At 42.6% G+C, this 27117-nt stretch overlaps 1 protein-coding gene across 3 annotated transcripts in view; it reads right to left on the reverse strand.

Moving 5' to 3' along the window:
• The window catches only part of Dgk (diacyl glycerol kinase 1), a 79922-nt gene that overhangs the window by 51350 nt on the left and 1455 nt on the right, over positions 1 to 27117 (reverse strand). Inside the window, exon 2 of one of the 3 annotated variants that reach the window (XM_012364815.2) lies at positions 12122 to 12229. The exons of the other annotated variants lie outside the window; for them this stretch is intronic. The gene's annotated coding sequence lies outside the window, so the exon portion shown is untranslated. The remainder of the gene's footprint in view (positions 1 to 12121; positions 12230 to 27117) is intronic. 3 annotated transcript variants of the gene reach the window in all.

Genomic DNA, 27117 nt, shown 5'->3' on the forward strand with positions numbered 1-27117 from the left:
TATCAAACTTTCCGCGTTGAAATAACGAAGTTTTAAAGATAGAAGATAATCGATCATTTTGATAGCAAATCATCTTCTGAGCACCTGCTCTTTTGTAAAGCTAATAACGTCCAAGCGGCACTCGATAATTATGCATTGATTGCAATTAGCTGGATTAGACGAATAATTAGGCCACCTCTCAAGGCACGTCTTGTATATTGCATGCATGTTACATATACCTGACTCAGTGCATCATCGTAATGCACCCGTGCAGAAGCTTAAAATTAGTCGCATTGCGCGCTTATGCAGCGCATAATAGCACTCGCTCTCTTAGTAATATCAAGAACAAACACTAATTTCTTAATATGCATATCATTATCATTTCGCGAAGAGGATAATCGGTTAAAATGTGTCCTTTCCGCATTACACGCGCTACGTGTACAACAACGTTATTCTGAGGCAGAAAGTTGCACGTGTCTGATTTTATGCATTGATAAAACCCAAGCAAGCACACACAAGCCACACTATAATTAGCCGTTAAAAATACACGCGTGAAGAAAGCGCAACGCGAGTTTTCTCGCGGAGTTAATTCTGAGAAAGATAATCCAGCCGTACATATATATATATTTTTGCTTTGTTTCACAAAACCGAAATTTCCACGGTTCGCCGCGGTAATTAAATTGCGAAATTCCATTTGAAAAATGTGGTTGTTTTATCGAAATTTATATCACTCATATCGATTGCGAAGGAATTTTACGTTGCAAATTACCGCAACTAATTTCTCCTCGGAACACCACGAAATCAGTGTTCGCTTTCCGGTGTATCTGCGATCGCGGGTGATCGTAAACAATGCTCGTACAATTACGGGCTCCATTTTCGCAAGCACCTCACGACGATCCGGTAATTGCGCCCTTGCCATTAATGAGCGGTGTTACGCGGCCCCGCGTCTCGAAGACGGGGAGGGCCCGCTATTTTTCTTCGCAAGCACGCTCCCCGCTATCAATGGCCGTTAGTTAGCGGCAATTACTAACGATTAACGAGATCACGGCGCTATCTGAGGAATTGACTTTCGGAGACGCGGATTAGAGTTTCGGGGCACGTCAGCGCGCGTAGCGTCGGAACAATGCGCCCCGTGAACCGCGTAACGCGCTAATAATCGGGCCGCATTATAATGGGAGACCATTTGATAACGCGAATGCAAATAGCGGCCGGCGTCGCACGGTCGTGCGTATCTGATGGCCGCGATTCAAAATGTTAGCAACGTTGAACCGCGCGACTTTGTGTTTATTCAATATTGTTACACAAGCGGTTACTGCTACTACTCGGAAACACCAGATATTTGACACGCAGTTTCGCTGCAGTAACGAGTGGCTCGACATGGTCCATCCGCTGATAGCAGTAACTCGAAAAGCTTTTTTTTTTTAATCCTGATCCTTTCGCACTGCCGATCATCGATACTGTCGCATTTGTGACTCTCGCAAAATTGTCGCTGCGGGTATATCGACGTTGCATGTCTCTTGCACTGCTTTTTTTTTATATTTCTATTTTATTCGCGACAAACGAGATGTATGATAAAATATTTCACGGTATAATAAAACGCAATAAAACACCCTTGCGCAAAGTTCTATAATCCTATAATAGTATCGAAAAAATATCGCGTTTTTAAATTTTCGGATGATTCAAAATCTCTAAATAATTCGCAAAATAAAATATGTAGATCCGTTCAATACATAATGAGCGATAATATGTTCCCCCCCCCCCTTCTCCCTCTCTTTCGCTCTCACGAAAGAATTCGCGATCATGCGTCTGGCATGTTGTGACGTGAAAAGCGAGTACATTTAATATCGTTTTAGTTGTTTGCATTTAATATCGTAGATCATATACATTGCGAGCTGATTGGCAACATCAAAGCGATGCGAAATCCAAATCGCGATCATACGTCGAGTATGTTACAATCTACACATTCGGACTAACGCACATGTCAATCCTACACGCTCCTACGCATCTCGTTGCGATATGTTTGAAGCGGACTTGTTAATAGGAGGAAACGCGCACGCGATAATGTTATTTGCACGGTTAATGTTATGTAAATTATTTCGTTAATTGTTAAACGTCATTGATGATATCGTTAGTGATAAAAATATAGCTACAATTGAATCGTCGGCGATTGAAAGAGCTGTAGAAAGTTTTATAACACGTGTAATCTCGATTTTTTTTCTCTCCTAAAATATGCATTTGAAACAGTTTGGAAATAAACTTTCCAATTGATTGTGAATATTCCGGTCGGTATCCGCAAAGTTAGAAGGAATCGAAAATTCAGGTTCCACTCGGACGCTTAGGCTTCTGAATTTACGGCGTCACTGACGATGCCGGCCGATCGATGCTTGTAAAAACAGAAAGGTTTGCGTGGCGGAACAGCAAACGTGCGCGCGAGGGAGAAAAAGAGGCGAGAAAGATGCGTCGGTGGACGCCACGAGCATTTAATTAAAAACAGGGGCTTGGCTTTGCCGCGCGGATGTCGTCGAGAGAGGGCGGAATGAATTATGAATAGTGAAGTTTATTCGGTGTGTAAAAACCGCAATGAATGCTCGCGATTTCTGGGTCGCCGTAAATAAAATCCCGGGCTGAACCGAACGTCCCTGTACAGCGCAGCGAGTAATAAACAACATTTTTGTCGCCGTTTGATGAACTGAGAAGTAAATAGAGGAACACATCGCATTTATACGTATTATACATGTTAATAATATATATAAGAATTTGTTACAATAATTTATTGTCAATTTGCTCGCACGATCAATTTCACACGAATACTTTGACACATTCGACGTCCTATTGTATAAACGTTTATTAAATGATTGCTAAATTTAACTCAATTTATACGATGCGTCACGGAAAATTTAAATTTTAAATAGAGTGAGATATATTACGGAACAACTTGTGAATTATTTATTGAAACGTATTGTCTTGCACAATATTAGCGGGAAATTTATACATCGCGTAAGAGTGACTGTACGAATTGGACAGATTTCTGTACGGTTTCGTCATAAATAAAATGTTCATTCGCGTACTACACTTCATTGACGATTCATTCCATTTTAAATATGTAATTCGTGAAATTTGAACGCAGGAGGATCTGCGGTTTGAGCTTCAGTTTCCATATAACGGAACTTTTATATACAAATGCGAAATGCAGTCAGAAGTCACAGAGAATGAGAGATACATGCGAGCTTCATATATATTTCTCTTTAATCAATGCGATAAAATCACGTGAACGATCAAATCACGTAAAACGTAACGCTTCATTGCTCGCTGTAACTTATTTCTCTCAAAATTGCATTGTTGTATTAAAGCTGCAGACCCATAGCTCTCGTCTGGTTTACCTTGTATTAAGGTGTACTCGTGAGTGATAAAAATGTAAACTAATCGTCTAATTACTATATTTCGATCATTCGCAAGCTTGTTAGCTTCTTCGCGTAATGAGAAAATCTTGATGACTCGGAGCATGTTTCCTGCAGTGTCTATTAGTCTACTTAGTACCCGAGAACTTCTTAACGAGATAGTTCATTCAACTTAATAGTTTTCGGAGCAAATTCCAATATTGTCAATAATTACGCAGAGTATCATTCTGCGATTACCACTTCACAACGCTGTATAATGCGAGTTGTGTGCTGTCACATTACACGTGGAAGGATTGAGCGGAAAGTTTTTGCAAGAAGTCGCAATATAAAAATGTTTTTAATTAAAACAAACAACTGTTTGTGGATAAAATATTTATTTAACAAACGACAAATGTGATCGATCAATTAAAATTCGCCGCAAATTTCGATGTGATCTAATCTAATTAAAATCTAGTTAAAATCTAATTTTAAGACAGTTCTGATAATTGTAATCGATACAAATTGCATAGCGAAAAACTTAAAAGACATTGTTGAAGTATTCTTTAGGATGATTGGGGTGATTTGATACACTGAATGCTTTAAAATATTACAAACGAGATTCGTGTTATGCGCAAAACGGCCGTGTTTTGTTCCGCACGCTATTTCAAGTTGTATGTTATGTACCTTTTTGCGCTATTCTAAGCTACCCACATTAATATATACTGGTCTAAGATGCTTACTTTAGCTTGCCCGGCATCGTGCTATATTGTTCCTCTAGGCCACCCTGCCCACCTTGTATACCGCTCTATATTGCCGCACTATTAACCATTAACACACTAATATATGTCAGCGAAATACATTTAGGGACAGGAAGTCGACTCGCTATTCAGAGCGGGACAATACGCTTCGTCATATAATGCGCCTTAATTACGCGGGATTAAATATGCGGACGTTATACCGCAACGACGACGAATCATTCGTGCGCCGCGCGCGCGCGGAAATGAATCGTCGCGAATCGTCCTCGCGTGCGCATTCACACGAAATTCGAGCGGCCGTCTTCTCCTTTCCCGTCTTCGCATCGGGGGATCTGATTAGCCGTAGAGAGTCATGGAGCTCTTATTATACGTCGAGACGGACTGAAGATCAAAAGCAGCGCTCTCTTGAAAAGCCAGCCGGTGGCCAAGGAGGATCCGCGAGGGCGGAGGATGCTTTTCTGCCGATGGGAATGTCAAGACGGGGAAGAGGATAGACTGTGGCTGTCGGGAAAGGGTGGAAAGTGCCACAGGAAGGAATCAATACGTACTAACCGTCCGGAACACGTTTGAGCCGTTATCCCCGCGAGTGACAAGAGACGGTAGGCCGCGCGGTGTGGCGGGAAAAATTGGGGCTAAGGGGGCGGAAAGACGCCTGAAAAAATTTTGATTCTCTGAAACACGATGTCTTTTCCCCGTCGCCGTCGTCGTTTTCATCGGTAAAAAAAAGTAATCTCGTCTCTTCATAGCCCGCGGGGTGTCAAGAAACGGGGATAAATGAGCGCGCTCGGTGACTGCTCGGCGCGATTTTTCCGTATTTTTCTTCCCGATGGTCCCCCCGGATTAAGAGCGCTCTCCTGCGAGATCCGCTCGGCTGTATAAATGACGTGACGTGCACTTTTCTCATTAGAAACTAATTATTTTCCGCGTGTATCGTTACTCGACGCGACGGAGTAATATATTACTTCGGCAAATGCCGACGGATTAGTTTTTCGATACGCGCTGATGGAAATCCTGCTGAACTTATCGCGTCGTGTATTCCTCGTATATTTCTCGCAATGTAATTTTAAAAGAATATAATTTATGATAATATAAGTATATATTTCAAACGTACTTCGTCGATTTCGTCAAACTTGAAATTAATGCAAATCTCGGAAGGACAGCGAGGGGAGTGCTTCAGTATCCCGCGTCGCAGTAGCGCCAACTGATGCTCTCGTTCTAAAGATTTCAGCAGAAGCTGAAGTTTACGCGAAGAATACGGATCACAGTATATTAAAGTTTGCGCACGTATACGAGAAACTTTAAAATTCAACGCTTCATCTGGCGTTAGCGCGACGATAAGTGCATAAACCCGCGACACGAGATATCGAGTATCGATACTTTTAGTCCGCTGTGCGCTGCCTGTGTGAGAGCGGAAAAAAATGTCAGCTCCATTTTACAAAGGGAATACACGGCTGTCTTCGATGCGCCGAGAATTTCGAATGGGAATCAACAGCTCCCGCCGTGAGCTTCGCGAAACGATGTCTCCGACGAATGTAAGTAAATATTCAGTCTGTCGAAGCAAGTGAGCGCGGAGAGAACATTGTCGAGAGGTGATAGAGGCAAAGGGATTTTAAATCTTCAAGTTTAATTAACTTCTTGCTTCGCGTGCGATTGCACCCGCTCTATGAAGGAGAACGATTTCTCTCTATAAGAATAAATGAAGATTCCACTCCCACCTCCGCGCCGTCCCCGAGCTCCGCTATTTTAAAGTTTACCGCACCGAGATGGAAATTACTTTTACTCGGAAACTCGCGCCGGGCGGGAATTTTATTCCACTCTAATGCCGGTAATTCCAATTTAATATCCGCGTATTGCGGTCGACGCGAGAAGCGAAAGAGGAGCCGACATACGAGACATCAGGTGTTAAATCGATTCGTTATAAATGTGACCATCGCCTATCGAGCCGATATAGGTGCCTCGTCGCCGGGTGAAATAACAGCAACGTCAAGTCTTGCGCTCCTCGAAAATTCGAGTGTTTCAAGAAATCTAAAATTTCTAGATTTTTAAAATCCATGGATATAAATATATTCAAGCACGCAAGAGTTCGAATAACTATAACGCAACCTCATCGTAAGTGAAACTGCAATCGTTGCGCCCGCGATTGAGCTCTGCGTCTTCGCACTTTTATTGAAATCTTCTTCGAAATATCGCAAGCTCCCGCGCAGCGGGAATAGAAAATCGTGTTTCCTATAATAAAGACGATAAATTATGGGATATCTGACGGGGGTTCGAAATTCGCGATCCCGTCCGCGTACTCATCAGTTGAGGGAAGCAATTGAGAGTCCGGGCGAATCAGCAGGAGAAAATTTACGAGCCCGTCCGTAAAACGGTTTAAGACCGTCGCGGACGATGCACTTTTTGGCGAGGCGAGGTCGAAGGTGGATGATGTAGCCGCGAACTCGACAGGTTCGTATGATGATAAATTTCTGACACTTTGACACTGAAGGCAAGTCTTTAACCTATGAATGATTATTCGAACCTGCATAATTCAATATGTCTGCTCCAGTAATCGCACCGATTAAATAAATCAATTAAAGAGACTCGAATTGAAAAATTTATCAATGAAAATTAATAGATGAAAAGTATTAATTTTCAAGCATTGCAAGCAATTTGCTTTTGACTGAATTGATGCAAATGCTTCAATTATTTTATTCTGAATTTTAACGTTGATAGTTGAAACTGAGACCGTTAATTCTGTATATTATTTTTCTGCAAATGTTCGACGTGTCTGTTATATATCCCAATACGCTCTGAAATACCAGTTATCTCTGTCTAATTATAAACCCGTTAAATACCGAGAAAATCTTACGACGTATCGATCATCTCCGCTTCTAAGAACAAGTGTCAATTGAAACACTCGCGTCATAATTCCGAATAACGAGCGGGAAACGCCTAAAGTCACTTGAGTATATGCTAGGAATAAAAGTCGGGATGCAATTTCAGCTGTATTAAATCCGAAACACGACACTCAAAATCGAAGTGACATTGTCGAAGGGTAGGAAATGCAAAATATCCAGCTCGAATCATGCAGTTGTCAATATTGATATTTGAACGTAATATCGATGTTACACACCGTCCGTCCGTCCGTCCGTAATATTGTCTCTCGCAGTTTCGCGATACTATTCTCACGATTATACCTGTAATACGGTCAGATCCGAAATCGACGTTACGGCGCTTTATGTGCGGCACGTAGCGCCGAAGACCCTCGAAACTCTTTCGAGGACTTTTCAAGGACTCTCGCGGAGGATCGTTCGCGAGGAGTGCTACGCGTGATTTGTAACGACAGTCTTGGGGGAGATCCGTAGACAGCGGCCGTAATCACAACCGATATAGCGAGAAAAAGAGGCGCTGGACAACGGGAGGGATGAATATAAAAGCTTCGTTGCGGATTTTGAACGCGGACTAGTTTTTTTTTTTTTTTTCTTTTCTTTTCTTTTCTGGGCAGAAGTAGCGGGAACTTCGTGAACTGATAAAGGCCAGAAGTACCTCCGAGAGGCCGAGAGGAAACCGTGTCTATGTCTGCATACGTATATGTGTGTGTGTGTGCGCGCGCGCGCACTGAGTGGATGTATCACGACGAGAAAACTTCCTCTGCTCTCGTGTCCGACTTTTTCTCACCGTTAGCGCCACGCAAAGGAGCTCCGGATTTTCTTTCCTTCTTTCCTGGCTTCCGTGCGCGTCCCGGCGTTTTTTCAACGGCCAAACACTTTCGCTCGATGATAGAAAGAAAAAAAAGGGACGCCAAAAAAAGGCTAATTTGCGGTATCCGTCGACGTGTGAGTTTCAAAGGAAATTTGATGCCTATCTGCTCGAGCGATCGGCGAGCCTCTCGCCGCAGAATCCAAGTAAGCTTGTAAGCTTCCACAGAAACCGGAGTCATTTTGGCGGACAGGTGTCATCGGTCTCTTTTCCTGTAAGATCCAAGTGACAAGCGTCACTCACGTCTCAATTGACAATCCCGAATATCACGTCGCGTTCGAGAGAACGGCGCTAAGCACACAAGGAAATAGATTTCTTTAGGAAAACGGATTCGAATTGTTCGGTTAATTTAGTTGGCGATCGTCGTTTCTGAAGTACAACGACAGAAGTTTGCATTTATTACAAAGCGCGAAGAATAATTTTTAATCCAGCACGAGAATGTATCTTTTTTAATGAGAAATTATACGGCGATGGATAATTATACTAAAAGTTACCATAAATATCGTGTTATAATTTCATTTTATGTTCGACGAGATATACATATAATGCGCATCAGTAACAACTTTCCGTTTGTGCGCAGCAACGTGTTAAAGTTCAAAGGAACCAATTTGGCTTCCTGTCCAAAATGTTTGATGAGGTTACAACGCACATAGGTAATTTGATTTGACGTGCTAAACTCTGCGCGGTCAACATATGCTTAGAACACAATGCGGCTTCGCGTGCGGTTTCACACGGTGTTCCGCGTGCGAACGCAAACGAAGATTAGGATTGCATTAACAAACATAAAATTTAGCGTTCGCGAGAAAATTTTAGCTTCAAATTCGTTCTCAGATGATTATACGAGATTGCATCTCGAATTGTTTGTAATAAAATTTATCGTTCTGTAATCATCGTTTCAGTTAATTATAGATGAAGTGCAAACAATCTTCCAGATTTCAAAATATCACAGTCTCATTTAAGTTTATAAGAAACTTGAGAAAGATAACTTTCTATGCAATAAGAATTAAACGTAGAATATGATATAGTATATCATTAAAATTTGAAGTTCTTCCACAAAGTAAATTTGGAGAAAAAGATACAATTTCATTTTGCTATCTATTCGAAGTATGCCAAATTAAACTTATTGCTTATTATGTTAAATTTATTTACGAAAATAGATTCTTTCGGACATCAGAGTTTCGTTACTTAAAAAAGAAGCAATTAATTTTCGGTAAAAATAAAGTGAAAATTTTGTCGGCTTTAAAAATAAATTACCGCTGATAATACATGTGTTATATTTCACTATCAATTGTCGTAAAGATCGAGTCTTTTGCGTTGCAACAATCTTTTTTTTTCTTTCGTTTTCGCTTCCACGCTTAAGCTTTTTCAACAAACGACGCATTCACTCGCAATTTACTTGTTCTTTACACAATGTACTACTTGTGGCCAAAATATACGAGTGGACAGATAAATCGGCCATTGTGTGCGTACACTTGCGTGCGTAACGTGCGAGTTTGTGCATCTTTGTGCTCGGCAGCGATGGCGACGACGACTTACAACGCGCGGCTTTGTTACGCGCGACAAGTCGCGCGTACAGAAATGAATTTATGCGCCGGTATATATCCACCTACGCCGACATATTCACGAGTTTCGCGAGCTCGACCTGAAGGCTAGTCCGTAAATTTTCCCACTGAATGACCGCTTTTGCGGCCTGGGGATATGCGTGCGTCTCGAATGATTACACACCGTTGTGTAATGTTGCAACTGATCAGCATTAGCGGATGAAATAACGCGTTGTGTTTTTCAGCGAACGCTGACTTTGCTATAAGTTTTGCGCGCAGAAGAAAATGGTAACGACGGAGAAGTATTTTCTTCGTCGTTTATCATCGTTATTTCAACAAGATTGAGATAATTTGAGATAAATATTTTAAACTTTAACTTCTCAACTCCGAGAAAAAAGATATAGCTCGGCACAAAACCGTGAAATATAGAATTACGAGTAACTCAAGTAATTTAATAATGAAACAATGTACTTATCTATAAGTGCTTTTCTGTGCTTTTTTAATTCGCAAAACATTTTTAAATAACAAAGCGGCGAATCGTTTTCGGTCACAAATAAATGCATAAATGCATTCATAGCTGTGAAGTGCATCTTATAAATCCATCTAAAAGCGGACACCAAATAAAGCTTCGATGGAAATACCTTGTTCCACAATATTATCTTTGCTTTATGCATATCTCACGCGTGATCGTTATATCATTACAAATACACGGGGAATGTGAAATGTAATACAGCCGGGCGTCGCGCGAGTTATAGGAAACATGGCCCGCGTTAAGCAAGTTTCGCGCCCGCAGCATTCCGTCGCGCACCGTCGCATTGTGCACCGCTCGCTTTACGTAACAAATTACATCGTCATGTTTCGCGTCCCGAGCAAATATAATTCAACTCTCCGCGTTTTCCCGGTACCGCCTACGATCCCGCTATTAAAACTTCGGACCATCGCCGCCGCCGCCGCCGTCACGTTATTGCGACGCGTGTGATTATTTATTCGTCCGATGCCGCGGAATTGTTTTGCACGTCTCGATCCCTGCGTACGCGATCCGCGCGGTCCATAATTATGTTGGCACGGGCGCAAGCTTATAAATGCGCTTCGCGTGGCGCGAAAACGGAATGGCGGCGCGCGGCGCGGCTGAAGAATCGCATGGATTTATAGTAACCGCCGCTACTTGTAAATATAGCGGGCCGCGTGGATCTCGCGGTTGCGGATTTACGAGACAACGTGATTCGAATATCGAGACGCGCGGGAGACGCTCGCGTCGCGTCGCGTGTGCGCCCCGAGTAAAATACGCGTATGTGTGAGTCTCGCGCGAAAGTGTACGGACGCGTGTATTACAAAGTGCGTTTAAACGACAATTTGCTGGCGACATGACGTATCCCGCGATTTAATGCGTCGCGTATGCAAAATGGATTTATGCAAATGTCAGTGCGGATGCATTTATGTGTCGCAGTGACACCGCCGCACATTTGCGCGTACGCGTTGCGTAAATCCGCCTGAACGCACGCGACAACTACAATGTGCCGTTTCGCGCGCTTCATGTTTCGCGGCAGGTGTTTTGTTTTCACGTCACCGATCGCGCTATAATTATATAACGCTTATTTTGTAACGAGCAACCAGCGAGCCAATTTCTGCCTAGCCGTGGAATTTTCCTGCGAAATGTCGGACTCGCGTCGCCGGGACATCGATGCACAATCAATGAATTGACTCAAGCGGAAATCGTAAGCCCCGCTTCGTCGGAGACCGGTCCTCCATTTTCAGCGGAATACGCATCGCAGCTTTGCGATATGAGAGGAGGAAGAGAACGTAAGAACGAAAGTTCAGGAAAAAGATAAGATCGATTCCGGCAAACGTAGCTCGTTATCAGCGTATAAGACAGAAGTTTTTCATTCCGGCGGAGTTTCCACCTTTCCGTATCCCCTTTTGCTCTCTCTCTCTCTCTCTCTCTCTCTCTTTTCTTTGCGCCGCACTTTTTTCCTCCTCTCACTCGCAACCCATTTAATTAGCTTCTGATTATCGCGCCGCAGCCGCTCCTTTATCCCTTTTGTTTGTCCATAATTAACATCCGACCGCGTTGCCATGTTACGCGCGAAGGAAACTCCGGCGGGTTGCTTTTTCGCGAATTACTCGACTTTCGCACCTTCCTCATCGACGTTTCGCCGCGATAAAAGCGGCGTCGTGGTTATTTCGGTTTACGCGTCGCTCGTTTGCCTGCCTCGTGCAACTTTATCGTGTACGGCGTTCCGAGCTTTATTCGAAGTTGATTTTATCTTAAATCGCGTATAGCCGCGATTCGGTTAAAGATATTTTCAGGGAGAATTCGGGAATTCTTCGGGTTTCACAGGTTTAAAACTTTTTTTCCGAAAATTCGACGCGTCTCCCTCAAAGTTCTGGATAACGCCTAAAAAAGTTTTATTAAAAAGGTGTTATAACTTAAATCGAATCTGATGAAAATGGAAAAGTTATTATCAATTTTCGCATAGCGTAAACATGAAGTTGACATCTCCGCATCTTTCTTTTCTTTTTAATTTAATCGCCAAAATTTTTTCCAAAATAAATTACAAATTCGAGAATTTTTTTAGAAAGAGCCGGAATTCTACAACTTGTATAGAAATTTGAAAAATGGCACGCAAACTTCGCAGAGTTATTTGAGATTAAATCCTTATTTTGTATACAGCAATGTATTTTCCTCATTTAATGTAAATTGTACAAGAAAATATCAAAATGAGGAAAATACCAAAATACTCATTTTTCTTCATAACGTTGACTTTTTCTCTCGTCGACGTCACCCGATAAGTCCGCGATGACGGGTTCCATTTCGCGCGAAAGCTCGCATCATTTGTTCCTGGAAGGAAGATTAGACTCCTGTTTGTTATCCGAATTGAAACTGCAAAGGGCGGAAGGTTCGTAAATATTAAAATAACGGACGGAATGTCATCATCGTGGCAAGTTTTGTGCATATAATTATACGACGCCTCCAGCAGCATTTTCGCATCTCGCGCACGCTTCAAGAAGTTTGTCAACGAAGAGACTGACGTGCTCTGTAAAGTCTCATAAACTTCCAAAGTATTTCCGTGGATCGTTGCTTCGTTTCCCTTTGCGACGGGACAGACGAGTTCGTTTTTATTTTAATCTCGCCCACTCAACGAATAGACGATATCAAAAGAATAAAATTGTAAAATTTCATCGATCGCTCTTGATCTTTTTCGCAGACTGCGCCCGCATTTGCTTCGTGGTTCTTTTGTAAGAATCGCAAACGTTATTCCCACTTTTGAATTTTTTGCGGAACGACGAAGATTTCACGGAAACGATCGCCGCAATCAAGTCCGACTTGTAAATGGTGATGACATTACACATAATTTAAACCCCCCGAATGTAATCTTAGACAAGGTTGACATTACGTGATACGAAATGAGGCCAAGTCGAATCATTACCGCGCTACTAATTGTGCGGGGCATTTAAATCCCTACGGAACGTCGTTACTCGATGCCGGGGATTTCATCGAATTAAGTCGAACTTACAACCGGACTGACAATGAATCCCGCGAATCTCATTTCTTGCTTCTACAAAGTCCACATCAAAGATTAATATCTTAGCATCTCCTCGCTTTTGCAGAAAGCTCACCAACACATTGGCACTTCCTTTATCCAGTTAGCTATTCACAGCTATTCACGATCTTACGTACAAGAAAGAGACAAAGGTGTATGAGTGAGAAAAATTGGATAAAATTTGAAAAATTGCATTCAGCGCTTCATCAACCTAAATGCCGTAGCTCTTGGAACGTTAATTAGCAGCAAATTAATCCATCGTTATCTTTATAAATTACTGTCGGTAATTAGTCAAATGACTCGACGCAACGTTCGATTCAATCCCGAAAAAATTAATGTATAATTCTTAAATCTAATTTTATACTTTATACTATCATTTCGGTTAGAACATTAAGCACGTTAAGCTGACGTACTATATTCAGAGCGCGGAATATGTGCTGCGGCGAAATAATGCGGCGGCATGTAGATTTGGGGATATACATACATTATGAAGGCCGCCCGAAGACTCACCTGAATCCGCGCAAACGGATTCCGACGGGATATGATTTAAGGCTGAAAACGCGACTGAACAGTGCATGGGGCGCGGCGCTCTTTCGACATTATTTTCCAAAGAAATATTACCGCAAAGCGTTAAGCTAACATTATATCGCTCGAGGAAGAAAAATGTTTCGAAAACTTATCCATGCACACTTTTATCCCTCGTATTCAAATATTTCCTTTCCATACATACATTTTCCCGCGACAAATTTCCGCGAGGCTTTCGCACATCGGTCCGATTCGCACGCGTACTTTACTTCAAAGTGTTTAGAGCCGCATGAGATCAATGAGAACGGTAAAGTGTGTAAGAGAGAGAGAGAGAGAGAGAGAGTCCGCTTTCATGCGCAGTATACAACATTCCAGTAGCGATATCGAAATGCGCGTCGAAATGAGAGATCCGGTTCGAAATTCCAAAACGAGCCGCGCGTGAAACGAGCAGGGCGCGATACCAAATGTGACACCGATTCGCGTCATTACCGCAGCTATGCCTAGTTATACGCGCTATCTAAATCCCCATGGAAGTCTCGTTAGCCGACGTCGGGACCTCGTTAAAGCGACCCAATCTATTCCCGGCCCCCGAGTACCGTCGGTCCGCCGCGACCCTTTTACAAGCGTCGCGTAGCTCGTCACCAGTATCTCTCGGCAACGCCTTCCCCCTAGTTCATCCGATTGAATTATATCGTTACACTTCGATTGCCTGCTCGATGGCTTACGACGGTCTTTCCTTCCGCGCGTTACGCTCGCGTCCTTCGACGATGAGAAACTCCGTTTGATGGCATCGATTAGCGCTAAACTCTGCCTAACTAAATACTCTTTCTTCATGTTCCGACAATAATCGTTCCTCATTTTAACGACGGATCCCTTCGAGGAACACAACTCCGCCCGAAGGCGAATTGATTTAGCTAATTGCATCGCGTCGCGCGAAGCTTCCGCTTTGATTTGCGCGCGAGTGAATTTTTTTAAATATAATTGAAAGAAAAGTTCATGAAAATAAAGTATAAAATTATTTACATATAATTATTAATGTCGGGATAGAGAAAATAGAAAGATCGTTATTTCAGCTCTGAAATTATTATTACTTCGAAGAATCACTGCTTGAAGCCAAATGTTACACCGCAAATTTGGAGGCTGCTGTTTCTCAAAGGATTTTCCGAGTAGGGCTTAATCTAGACCTCGCACATTACGGCGTCTTCCGTGTAATGACGGTGTACGTGTTAATTATTGATGCATCTTGCGTTTCCGCAAACTCCCTAATGCGTTTCCATTTTCGAGTCCGCCGGGATGTCTGACTCCTCTCGACGGAGATGCGATAATATCAGTGTTTGCTGTGCATCCATAAATATCGACGCAAATCCGATCAACGGCGCAGTACCAATTTTAAAAATACTGCTTTTATAAGGGAGCTTTGGTTTTCGTAGAAAAATTCACTTTATTGAATACCTGTAGAGTAAACGATACACAGGAGTACGTTATGTATATACATCACACACCGATATAATATCATTAAATCGAAATTGGGAAATATAGTTATAATAATGTATAATTATATCGCGAGTGGCCCGGAACTGGAAATGCATTGCAAATTTGCGAAAATTGTATATCGGTATTGTACACCGGTAATTAACACGTACGCTCTGCCTCTGTTACACCGTACGTCACCCAAAAGTATTAATATATAATTAAATTAGTTGGAAGTAACACTAAAATACAAAACATGATATTATTATTACATTTAATTAATTCTACGAACACTTTTATTTCAAATAAGACACCCTCATTAACTGCATAACAAATTTATTTTAAGAAAAATAAGATTAAAGCCTTTTATGTAATTCTTAGTAATTTTCTGAGATACTCATCAAGCCTTCAAAAGTCTGGAGGGAGATTATAGATCTGTTTATGGATTTTGAGAACCAAACATTTTTAAAAAGTTTTAGCATCACCGTAACGAGTTTATTTTTTCAATAGCGCTTGTGAATTGGGCCGCAATTGCGCTGATTGCGAGAACATCTCAAATAATTAACTAAACTTACGATGAGATATCAAGCAGTGATTTGGTGACAGCAATAACTAGAAGATTTCTCGTGATATTAGATAGACTAAATTTAATCCTCCCTAATAATGAGATACGAAACGATGCACCTATCAATAATCCGGCAAATCGGTGCACAGCGTTGCCTACATTAATTATTGTACAGTGATTAATTGGATCGGATGTAGTCGCTAAGACGTAACGCTGTTTAATGTCACTTAACAAACGACAGAGAGCTTAGCTTATTCAGGAGTATAACGTATGACATCCTGCTTTGGGAAGACATTTTGCGGCTTCCACGCCGGAAATCGAAATGCGGTTTTGACGCTGATTGGACGTCGATTAAATTAGACATTGTAAGTATCGCCGAGGAGAACCGTAAGCGTTACCGAGAAAAAAATGTTGTTTACGGTTATAACGAAAAGTACAAAGCACTTCAAAGAGACGTTTTTCCATCCTTTGGATCTATATTTTTCACCTTTTTGTCGTCTCGCATATACAATGGATTGTGTGCTGCAAAAGAGTTTTTCGCGTAGAAAAGCTGATATCGAACTTTGATTAGTTATCACTTGGTTAAACGTGCCATATTTTGCGAAACATACAAATCGCTTTCATAAAAATCACTTAAAGAAAAAAAATACTACATAAATATATTGTGATATTAAAAACGACCATATTAATGGGACATAGCGACACGCTTACGGTTTTCCAATCATGTCAGGAATACTTCAACGCGTCCGTTTCGCGTCGAAGTATCTCAGCTAGCGGAGAGAATTCCGAGATATTTGAATCGACGGTGACACATAGATTCGCTTCGGTGCGCACACGCTGAAATCTGCGAGTGGAGAATATTTGAATAGCGGCCGTAAAGATTACGGCGCACGTCGGTTGGGGAACAAAGCTCGAGGGGAGGACGAAGAAAAAGTACTTGCATTCGGAGGTGCTCGGAGATGTTCCGGCGGAAAAGAAATCTTTGACTCTTTATTCGGCCCGAGAACCGGAAGATAAGTTCCTTTGAGGCTGTTCCGTCCTAATGAAGCTCCTTGAGGCTGTGGCCCGAATTTATTATCTACCATTCTTGTGGCCCACTCTAGAAGATTGAGCGAAGTTGGCGCGAAATAAGATTGACGCGTTTATAGCAGATGCGAGATCCAAGCATAGATAAATTATTGTCCGAGACAGCGTGGATCAATTTCACTAACGCTAATTGTTTTCGGCCACAATTTAATTTTCCGTTTTTGCCTAGATGATTTTTGTTGCGTAAATTATCCCGTCTATTATCTGTATCATGAATGCAAATTGGATAGCAAAATTAGTATCTCGCGCGGCTGTATAAATCGATCGCGCTTCAACAAAATAATAAATAAGCGGATAATGGGGCGCTAATGCGCGCGCATATCCCTAATGATCGTGCTCGATAAATCTGAATTAATTTGGATGCCGATGGATATCGCGTAAAAACCTAATAAATTCCGTCAGTCATATGCTAATGCTGACCTGGAAAAGATTGAAGTGCCCGGCGCCGTTCCCGAATCGTGCACCACATTGGCGATTATTTATAAAACGGCCGTGCGTAGATCGGCGAGTAGAGCGATGCGTCGCGAGTGATTGTTTTACCTACGCAGAAGGAAGGTTTTTCAGTTCAAGGACGAATACAAATGGCGTTCCGGAATGTGCGGATATCTCCGAGATAGCTGGCTTGACGAATTCGAAATCGATTTCTCTCTCTTTCTCTCTAGAAAATGTCAGAAGAGCTTTTCACGAATTTCTACGCATTGAGTGTCTCGGCAATAAGCCTGAAATTCTATTAAAGTTCCGCGGAGTAATTCAGAAGTATCCCCTAAACTTTTTGAAACTGTGTAATACATAGAAAAAGGTACGTTCCCTTTAACACCTCTCTGCACGGCGGTGGCCTCCCGCTGGTCGCTTCCAAGAATTATTAGACTCCGAATAATCCCACCCTGAGCCTCTGTGCGAATTACGGCGCAGCTGCGTAAAAGCGCGAAGCCGGCGAGAGCAATCGGCGCTAAAACGTCGGGACTTTAAAGGGGCGGCCAGGCGAGTTAAAATCTCTCTCTTTCTCTCTCGGTGGACCCAGCGTGTCGCTTCCGTAAATCGAACGGCGATACAACCACACCGGCGGAATATAACGGCGGATATTTTCGAGCGAAACAGGGTCATCTGCGAGTGTAACGCGGTTAACGCAACGACGATCACCGCGTGTATATTCGACGTTGCCTATTAAAATTTATTACGCTATAATATTGCGACGATCGATAATCATCTCGCAACTCAACAAACAGCGGCCCGGTCCGACACATCCGACGCGGGCTTAAGCCGCATAATCGACGTGCAAATCCTCCTTGATTGGCATCTGATTCTCACCGTGAGCACAATTATAATTTTTATGAGCTACCGGATATAATCCCCAGCCATTCGCGCGCTCGATTATTTTTACGGTGATTATCGCGATGCGTGAATGTCAACATGCGTCAACGTTGAAATCTCCTCCGTTAATTATTTGTATTCATTCTCGAACAACGCCTGCATTCTGTCGCAATTATACATCTGAAATGAAATTGTTGACTCGGTAAAATTAATTTTACGCCCTGCAGAGAGAAATTTCAGCTGTCGTCCACGTATAGGCTTCGAATAAAATCGAGCATTTTATATCTTAGAAAAAAAAATGATATCAACTCCGGAAAGTGGAGGTGATTTAAAGCATGCGGAACACGCATGCTAATTTAACGGATTTAGGTTTGACATTGGTTAATGCATGATCGGCTCCCTCCCAGAGGTATTCTGTTAGAGCGTGAATTCCGCAAAATGCAGTGGCCGTAAAATAAGTGTTACCTCGGGGCTGTAAATAAGCTGGAATGACCGTGAACAAACTAATGAACCAGTAACGCTGATGTTATTGGCATTGAAACTATAGAAGCGTGTTGATCGTTTTCCTCGTTGCTTATGACATTAAATCTTTTTCAACGTCACTAGTGCAGTTTCCACACAACGCGCGAGTCATATATTTAACTACGAGCTCACAATGACTCTTAATCTATATTAGATTTGTGAATTTCTCATGTCGGCACATTTTCCTCTCGCCGAGGCTTCGGTAAAAGAGATTTATAAACTTGAGAGAGGAGCGGCGAAAAAATTATGAAAAACATATTTAATGCGAGGAATATTTATTACACAAATTATCGGCTCGACGAGCGGAATCTATGAGCGTCGGAATACGCTGAAAATTCCGCGCTAAAATATCGCCTAATCCCTCGCAGTGCACCAAAACGAGGAAAGCGGACACGCTTCGTTCGAATTAACGTTCGGCCCCGTCTTGGAACGCGCTTCGCGCGCAAATAATTTAACTCGAGCACGAGGAGAGGTGAGTTATTTCAAGAACCCATGCGACGGCGCAGCCAAGGTCTGATCCTGAAGGAGACGTGACTGCGGGGTGTTAATGTCGACGGCCGATTTGCTATTGTCATCGTGCTGCGCGACGTAGGTGCCACGCCGCGCCCGTCGGGAGCAGAATTTTTCTCTCGAAGGAGCTAGTAGCTTTCTCACTCTCTCGACTCATAAAGTGCATCCTCTCCGGGGAGTCGCGTCGCTCTTTTTACTCCCTTTCCCCCCCCCCCTTCGAAGATAAATTGTCGCCGATAACATCTGTCGTTAGCACGATACCTGCGCGTCGTGATAAGGGAGCTACGTGTCTTATCGCGTCTCATCCGAATAATTATTAAGCAATTAATAGTGCGAGGAGTAAACAGTGAATGTATAAGTACTGTCTGTTTTATTCAGATCGGGGAAGAGCGCGAATTAATGTATTGCGCGATAGTGTCGCAGATTCGTTGACTTGGTGATAATGAAAAATGTCATTTAGAGAGCGACTCAAAAATATATTTTTCGATAAGTGGAAATTCCGGAGAAGAGAATTAATTGTCGATTTTTCCGCCTCTTCTTTTTTTTTTGTCTATACACATTAATATACACATTAAATACAGAAACGTTGACTGATGACTAGAAAAGCGTCAAATAATTTCTCGATGCGTTCAGCGTTTTATGCCTGGGTTGTTTTATGACGAGAATTATCGATGCGATATACGCGAGGCATATTAAATTCCAGCAACCGTATCGGCGAAATGCGTTCTCATGCATGACGGCGGCAAAAGCAGATCGTAACTGACGCGAAAGCAATCGCCTACGTTGGACGTATTTTCCGAACGAATTTTCCGAGTCACCGAGGAACCAATTGCTCAAGGCGGATCGGCAGAGACGTGTTGTTGAAAGGAGAAACGCCTCGGCGGCGGCCGCGTCGTTCCTTGTCTCTTTCGCAAAAATAAATTGCGGCTGATAATATCTACTCTTTGGTGATACATCGAGCAAGCCACCGCGATAAGGCGGCGACAGTCTTAGGCGACGACGCAGAGAAAAATGTCGTTCCGCAAGCGAGCGTTTCGCGCGCTGACGCGGGTCTACCTAAAAGTTCAGTAATTATTTACGTTGCCACTTTAGTAGCTTCCTCTTTTAACTCCTATCCAGAAATACCCACGGAAATAGCAACACACTTTCAAACCGTTAGTGTCTGCGCAAAAAGATAGCGGCGCGTCGAATATTTATTCTCTCTATTTTTCACTTGATTATGCAGCCATGAATTAATTTGCGAATTCTTAAAGAACGCTAATAACTTATTGAATATATTTATTATACGTCAAGATAAGTAAAGCAGATAACAATGAATATCAAATAATAATGAACTAATTATTACCATTCTATTAAAGTGCCGACCATTTATCTTTTTGAATTAGCACATTATCAAATGAACGTCGAACATAGAAAATTACAACCCCGGCTGACTTTCGAATAATGAATCTTGCATAAGATTTATCTCAAGCTGTTTTATTTCGAGAAATTCATCGCAATACGTTCGACTTGGCTGGTTGAGAGACGTATGTAAATGACTGAAAATTTTGGCAATCAGTGTAGACATGCCTGTCGCGTACAGACCATGTGCACGAAATGGCATGTGTTCAACGCGGCGTGACAGACAGAGATAGAATCGCGATCGTTGACGTTCTGAATTGACAACGCAAGAAACTGCAGTTTGTGCACGCTTCGTCAATATTTGTGCATGTGCAATAAGCAACGTCCTCTAATGTCGCGCAATTAGAATAAGTGTTTAGTTAATCAAAACATGTGACATTTTTATCAGAGCGGTGTAATCATATTTTTTTTCATTAAGAAAAAATCGATTGATGGAAGAATCAGGAACCGAAAATAAATATTCTAGAAAATATGGAATATCCCGTTGAATATTTGCAACCTTGCGAGAAAATCATTTTCTGAACTCTCGTAATTTGATTACGCAAATAAATGCGAGGCAATGAATTATCGCGTTAAATTAGTGACACGACTGTGAGTATGCGCAGACGTAAGGGTGAATCTCGGCGCGTATAAAGTAGGAGATTAGAGTGGTTAAATTCTCTGAAACCGCTGATAGAATGACAGAGCGAGCGTCGCGATTCTGTACTCCAAGCGTGATCCCAACGAAATGTGCTAAAGCGGAACAGACAGGATAAGGAAGGACTAGAGTTAGGATAAAGAATAGCCTCTGCGAATTCGCGTCCGATCTGTGAGCGATATATACCACTGGGAGCCGACGGTACACGGTTAATCAGAACGTATAGCGTACAGCCAGACGAGGGTGGTATCGCCCGGCGGGTGCGAAGCTCCACATGAATTCGCAGATATATATACGCGCGTCACGGACAATCCTAAGAAAAATGTAACACAAGCCGCGTCCGCCCATAGCGGCTGGAAGAGAATACGAACAATCATGCGGGATCCATTGTGCCGGACCCCGCAGCTGTAATCATGCCGTGGGATGCTCGCGCACAATGCACCGACAATTGCCTGTCAATCGGATGCACGATCGGGTGCTCGGCGTAATAACAACGCGTCGCACAAAAGCGCGCGAGATTAAAAAGACTGTTAACATGTCGTTCAAGAAAGGCGTTACATGGAGCGGCGTGAAAGGGTGTGCGGGAACGAAAGCCGCGAAGTCGAAGATTCACACGGTGACGTTAAAAAAAGCTCGCGGCGCTACGCTGCGCGTCGCACGATGAATCCGAGCGGAAAATATATCGGCGTGTTCAATCGGCTGACGCTTCTGCCCGTCGCATTTATCTCCGAACGCTCGTAACCGCGCCTCGTTATATCGCGCTGCACGCGCGCGATATTTTCCATTTCCCGTTCCGGCAAGTACGAGCCTCTCCCGGTGCGATCGCCAAACGAATATATACGGCGCCGCGTTTCCTTAAATTTTTTATACCGCGCCGTCCGGTGGCGCGTGACCTTTTTTTTTTTAGATTTATATGCCGCGTAAATTTCGTGAATGCAGTCGGCGTTACGCATTTTCACGGATGTATTCGCACTAGGGCACACTCGAGCGCGAAATGAACGCGAACGGTACTCTTGCGGAATAGGTAAGAAGTCGTTAAAACTTCCGCACTGCCGCTCGGCTTTCCGTTTTCCACCCGAGTTCCGGAAACGTTCGGGATTGTAACATAAACTGAGTGAGAGCACCGTCCACCTCATTGTTTCTCGTATTTCCTGATTTTCCCACTATTTTCCTTGCAGTTCTGCCATTGTGTACACCATTCAAGTACGATACATCCAAGATAAATGTTCTACGGGACCGAACGAAATTATACTATAATATTCCTGATATCTGGAAGCTTCATTTTCTCTTTAAACACTTCGAAGAGAGTAGTATTTCGAAATAAAGAGATATGAAATCTTAGAAAATGTATCAGATTTAACGCGAAATATTGTCGGAAAAGCTATTTCCACGCACAAAGAATATTTCGAGCTTTTATGTTTACAGTTCACTTTGAACGATTTCGCAACAGGAATTTCCGGCTCGAATTCTGTTTAAAATTTTATGTGCCGCAAGAAATTTTTGAAAAATTATAATATACACACGTACATTAAAAAAATATATCAATGATATATGTTTTGCATGTGTGCGTTTCGATTCTTCAAATGCTTTCTATTATACGAAAATTCATAGATTTCTATCACGAACTTTGTTGTGATTTATAAATTTGAATTATAATTTTAGAACATTGCGATGTACTTATATTATTCCAATAATAAAATCAATCAAACGATTTATCTTTATCCAATATCGCGCATTATAATATTTGCGAGATTGAACTGAAAGCGCGGTAACGGTAAATTCATTAACGCGTATACGTATTATAATTACTAAGTTACTACGGCTGTTTGGCGACGACAGTAGGTTGGCTTTAACGATGGTTTCTACAGGTGGTCGGTTGGCATTTTCGATGTCAATGGCACCCATCTAACCTGGTTACCGCGACGTATTCCCGAGTTACGAAATTGCTGGCAACAATATGCGGAATAACAGGGACATAATTGCGATTTAATAACGATGGGGATTTAAGAAGCAACCGAGAAACGAAGAACCGAGGAAATAAAGTCCGTTACCGCGATATTCAGATCTTCGAGTACATAATCTGACACGATATTAATTTTCTCTCTTCCCTGATTATTTTATCGCAATATGAGATTTAATTCAACGCGTATTTTTTTTTTTTTTTTTTTTGTATAATCCGAATATACGATTAATAATAAAAGCGTTTCATGAAATTTTAATTATTAAACTAGAGATACACACAACATCACGTTTTGCATAAAGCGTGAAAATTATTACACCGCGGAAAATAATTTATCATTTTAAGGACATTTCGTTTTTGCGTGTAATCAAATATTTCCTTAAACGCGTTTTATCGTGCGCTCTTGTAAATACAATTCAATGATTCCAATCCAGCGATTTGCGCACCAATACGATTTGCGCGTCAGTATTCTTTGGAAATACAATTTTGCGGTATTTATGTATATATTGACATGTTTGCGCTCGCAATGCGATCTAACAATGCGTGCTGGTCGCTTTGTCTCTGGTAATTAGACCATCGCAATATCGCGGCGCGCGTTATACGACAGGGCTCGAAGTTAGTTCGCCGAGAGTAAGCGAACGCGAACGACGGACTCAATCTCAAACTACCTCCCCGAACTCTCGTATCCGTCCTTCGGGTCGGGATGCCGCGACGCGTTCTCGCCGACGCATTGTCAAAATTATGCGATGTCTCATTCTTCGCCGACGAGGACGTGCCTACACCGCCGGCGACACGGCGGGCAGGGCACGTGCACTGTACACGGAAAAGGGATGGAAATGGGCGGCACGTCATGCCGAGCTCGTGTGTCGCCATGGCAACGCATCCTCCGTTGGTTGACCTTGAGCAGGATAAGGTGAGGGGCTCGGAAAGGGTGAAGGAAGCACGAGGAAATGAGAGGAACGTGCGAGCGAGCGAGACGGAGAAGGAAAACCGAGAGAGAGAGAGAGAGAGAGAGAGAGAGAGAGAAAGAGAGAGGAGGGGGAGGAAAGGAAAGAGAGAGAGAAGGGCAGGAGGGATGAGAAAAAGAGCCTCTCTCGCGGTCGCGCAATGAAAGTTTCTCCGTCGGGGAGCGCCGTAAAAAGAACTGAGAGGCATAAAGTCAAAAGAGACTAAACGGCCAGTTTTATGAACCGTAAAGCGCGCGCGGTTCCGTTTTCCCTTTTATTGAATAAATCAACGGGGCGCGGCGCGCGGTCGCTGCCGATGAAGCGCGTTAATGAGGCCGGCGAGCCGGCCGCTGCTGTCGGAGCTCATTGTTCTTAACATGGTTAAGCAATCTTGAATGCGGAATGCTGAATGCAAAACTTAATACAGTCAGGTCGATACTCGCCGCGGAGGAGAATTTATTTCGGTCCGCCTGCTCCCGTATTCAACGAACGGACAGGTATCTACTCGCGAATCCTGTTTGTATAATATGACGTGCGATGATTAAGGCGGTATCGGAGTTGGAACAGGATTTATCTGAGTTCGAATATTCAATCACGAATTTTATCTGCACACTAGGAAGGGAGAGAGAGAGAGAGGGGGGGGGAGGAGAGATGTAAACGAGGAACACGAAGTGAACGCGCAATAATGGTTCGCATAATCGCACTTAACGCTAATAAATACTTGGCGTGAGCCCCTGAATTTCGAATGAGCAAGCGATCGTGCGTTTTTATGCGCCATTTGAAATTCCGGGGTTCAGAAGAAAATCGCTTACAAACGCGCCGGGCGGAGAATATAATTAAGCCATGCATATTCATGGAGTCGCACGACCGTAAAAGTCACATTTACTTCTACGTCACGTAAAGCAGATCCCGACCGGTAGAATTCCGGGCTCGTGCGCTGTGCGCGATTTAAAACGTCTTCGCATCGAACGGACGCAAGAATTCTCGATGCACGTCCGCTTAATTTAACGCTATATTTACGACAGGCATTTTTCTCACGCGCACCACGGCAGAAACGGCGCACGGCTAAATCGAGATCCTGACAAACGTGCCGCTGATAAAAGGACTTCGCGCGAGTGTGTGCTGAAAAGTATGCTTCAACAGGTTGTTGATTCTCTGTCCTCTGTTTCTCTCGCCCGAAATCATTGTGAAAAGGCAGCGATAGATTTAAATATGACACACGCGGCGACAAAACTCTCTCCCCGCGCGATGTTACACGGGTATTTCTGAAGATTACGAGACGCCGAGTGCTCCATTCGATTAACAGCGAATGTGTGTTACGACTTTCATACGCGTGCAGTTTGAATTATTCATTAAAGTGCTCTTCGTCGATGCGATGCATAATATAAGCGACTACCCGGAACTCGAATTTTATATTAGCCAGCAATTTTAGATATAATTTGAAAACCGAAACACTCGCGATAAGTGGCATAATTATAACAGAAATTGCACAAGGATGGAATTTTATCAAAATGCCTATCATATTAATCGTCGGATTCGATTGCCGATATGCATTTCGTTTTTTGTACGCGTTCCCTAAAATTGTAGCAGTGCATCGTGCAGCTTTCGCCCGACCCATCGTACCTCGAAAGCCGATTATCGTTTCGATGAGCGGTGTTGCGAAAACAACGAAAAAGTGATAGACGAACATTCCTTAATTCCTTCGATGGAACGTTTTCGAAAAAAAATCGCGATATATACGATTAAAATGTAACAATGTTGCAGATTCGTGTTCATAAATTGCGGTTTACATCGCTCATCAAAACTCGCGTTTCTCATTCGACAGCGTCGCGTTTTCCTCTCACGTGACGTGACTAGTGGCGTTTCCCATGCGGACGAAAATTTCGAACACGATTATTCGCTTGCGAAGACGTCAGAGAGATTAGTCTTGAATTAAAGCCAACTTTAAATTAATGGTCCGTTCACCGGGAAGACAACTGCAAGGTTGTTTCATAAACTATTACCATATGCTTGACAAACGCACGGACGATTACTCTTCAAAATGAACTTCCCGCACGTCCGATTGCACAAACTCAGAACAAAATTTCGGAGTCACGGTTTATGTTTAGACGCGAAGAAAGATTCGGAACGGACGAGTTCGGCTAGAAATTTTTCGCCAGATACCCGCTTCTGCAAGCGTGACGTGTAAATTGCATATTTCGTGTATTTTGCAGTTTAAACAAACGCTCGCATATCCAGCCGCATTCTCATTAAGTATGCAACGTCTGAATTCCACAACGAACGTCGAATGCAATCGGGAGACTTAACTCGCTCGCGCACGCGATAGAAATTTTATTAGCATGGCATCCACGCCAACGTAGAATTACATTACACAATTTGCGAGTTAAATATTTTTGCTAGCGTTAGGTAACAAAAATAATAATAAATGTTAAATAATATTAAACTATTTAATTACTTACATTAAATTGTGCTTTTCTATAAATTAAAGCGATTATACATATATCGAGCGCAATACGCGTATAAATATAAATTGCAGAATGGCTATTAAATAAATTTCAATAATGCGATGTTATTTTCAATTATTATAAATCAAATATAGTGCAAATTAATCAAAGTCCAAAAATATCTTTCGTTGATTGCGTCGAGACGAAGCCGTTAAATATTTGTTGTGCCGCATTGATACATTATGCAAATCCCTGTGATTTTGCGATACGAAAGTCAGATTAAATATCGCAGAAATTTAACACTCGTTCGTTGATTCCAGACTTCTCTGTGTACCGCATTCAGCCGCGCTTGACAAAAATCGTAGTGTCAACAGAGCTGAGAAAGGCGAATTGCATGACAGAGCGATGAAACCCGGACCCTTTTGTAAGTTACCATTACACAAAGTAGTTTTAAACTAAGTTATCAGACGGCGGAAACGCGACTGCGAAAGCGAGGAGTTCGCTTTTTCAAGCGCACTCCGATGTTAATGCATTCGAAACCACGGGATCTCCTGCCTCTCGCGGCGGAACGAGGGCATCGCGCCGCAAGTTGCGCGCGAGAATACGTATATATATATATATATATATATATATATATATATATATATATATATATATTATACATGCATATATATATGTAACATGACGGTGAAGGTCAAAGGTTAAAAGGGACCTCTGACAAAGAGCATGGAATTGGCTCCGTTTCGTGTAACCGCGAGCCGAATTTCGAACGCGCACCAATTGAATGTCCAACAAAAGGAGGTATTC

This window comes from Linepithema humile, chromosome 5, assembly GCF_040581485.1.
Source record: "Linepithema humile isolate Giens D197 chromosome 5, Lhum_UNIL_v1.0, whole genome shotgun sequence".
NCBI classification, from domain to species: Eukaryota; Metazoa; Arthropoda; class Insecta; order Hymenoptera; family Formicidae; genus Linepithema; species Linepithema humile.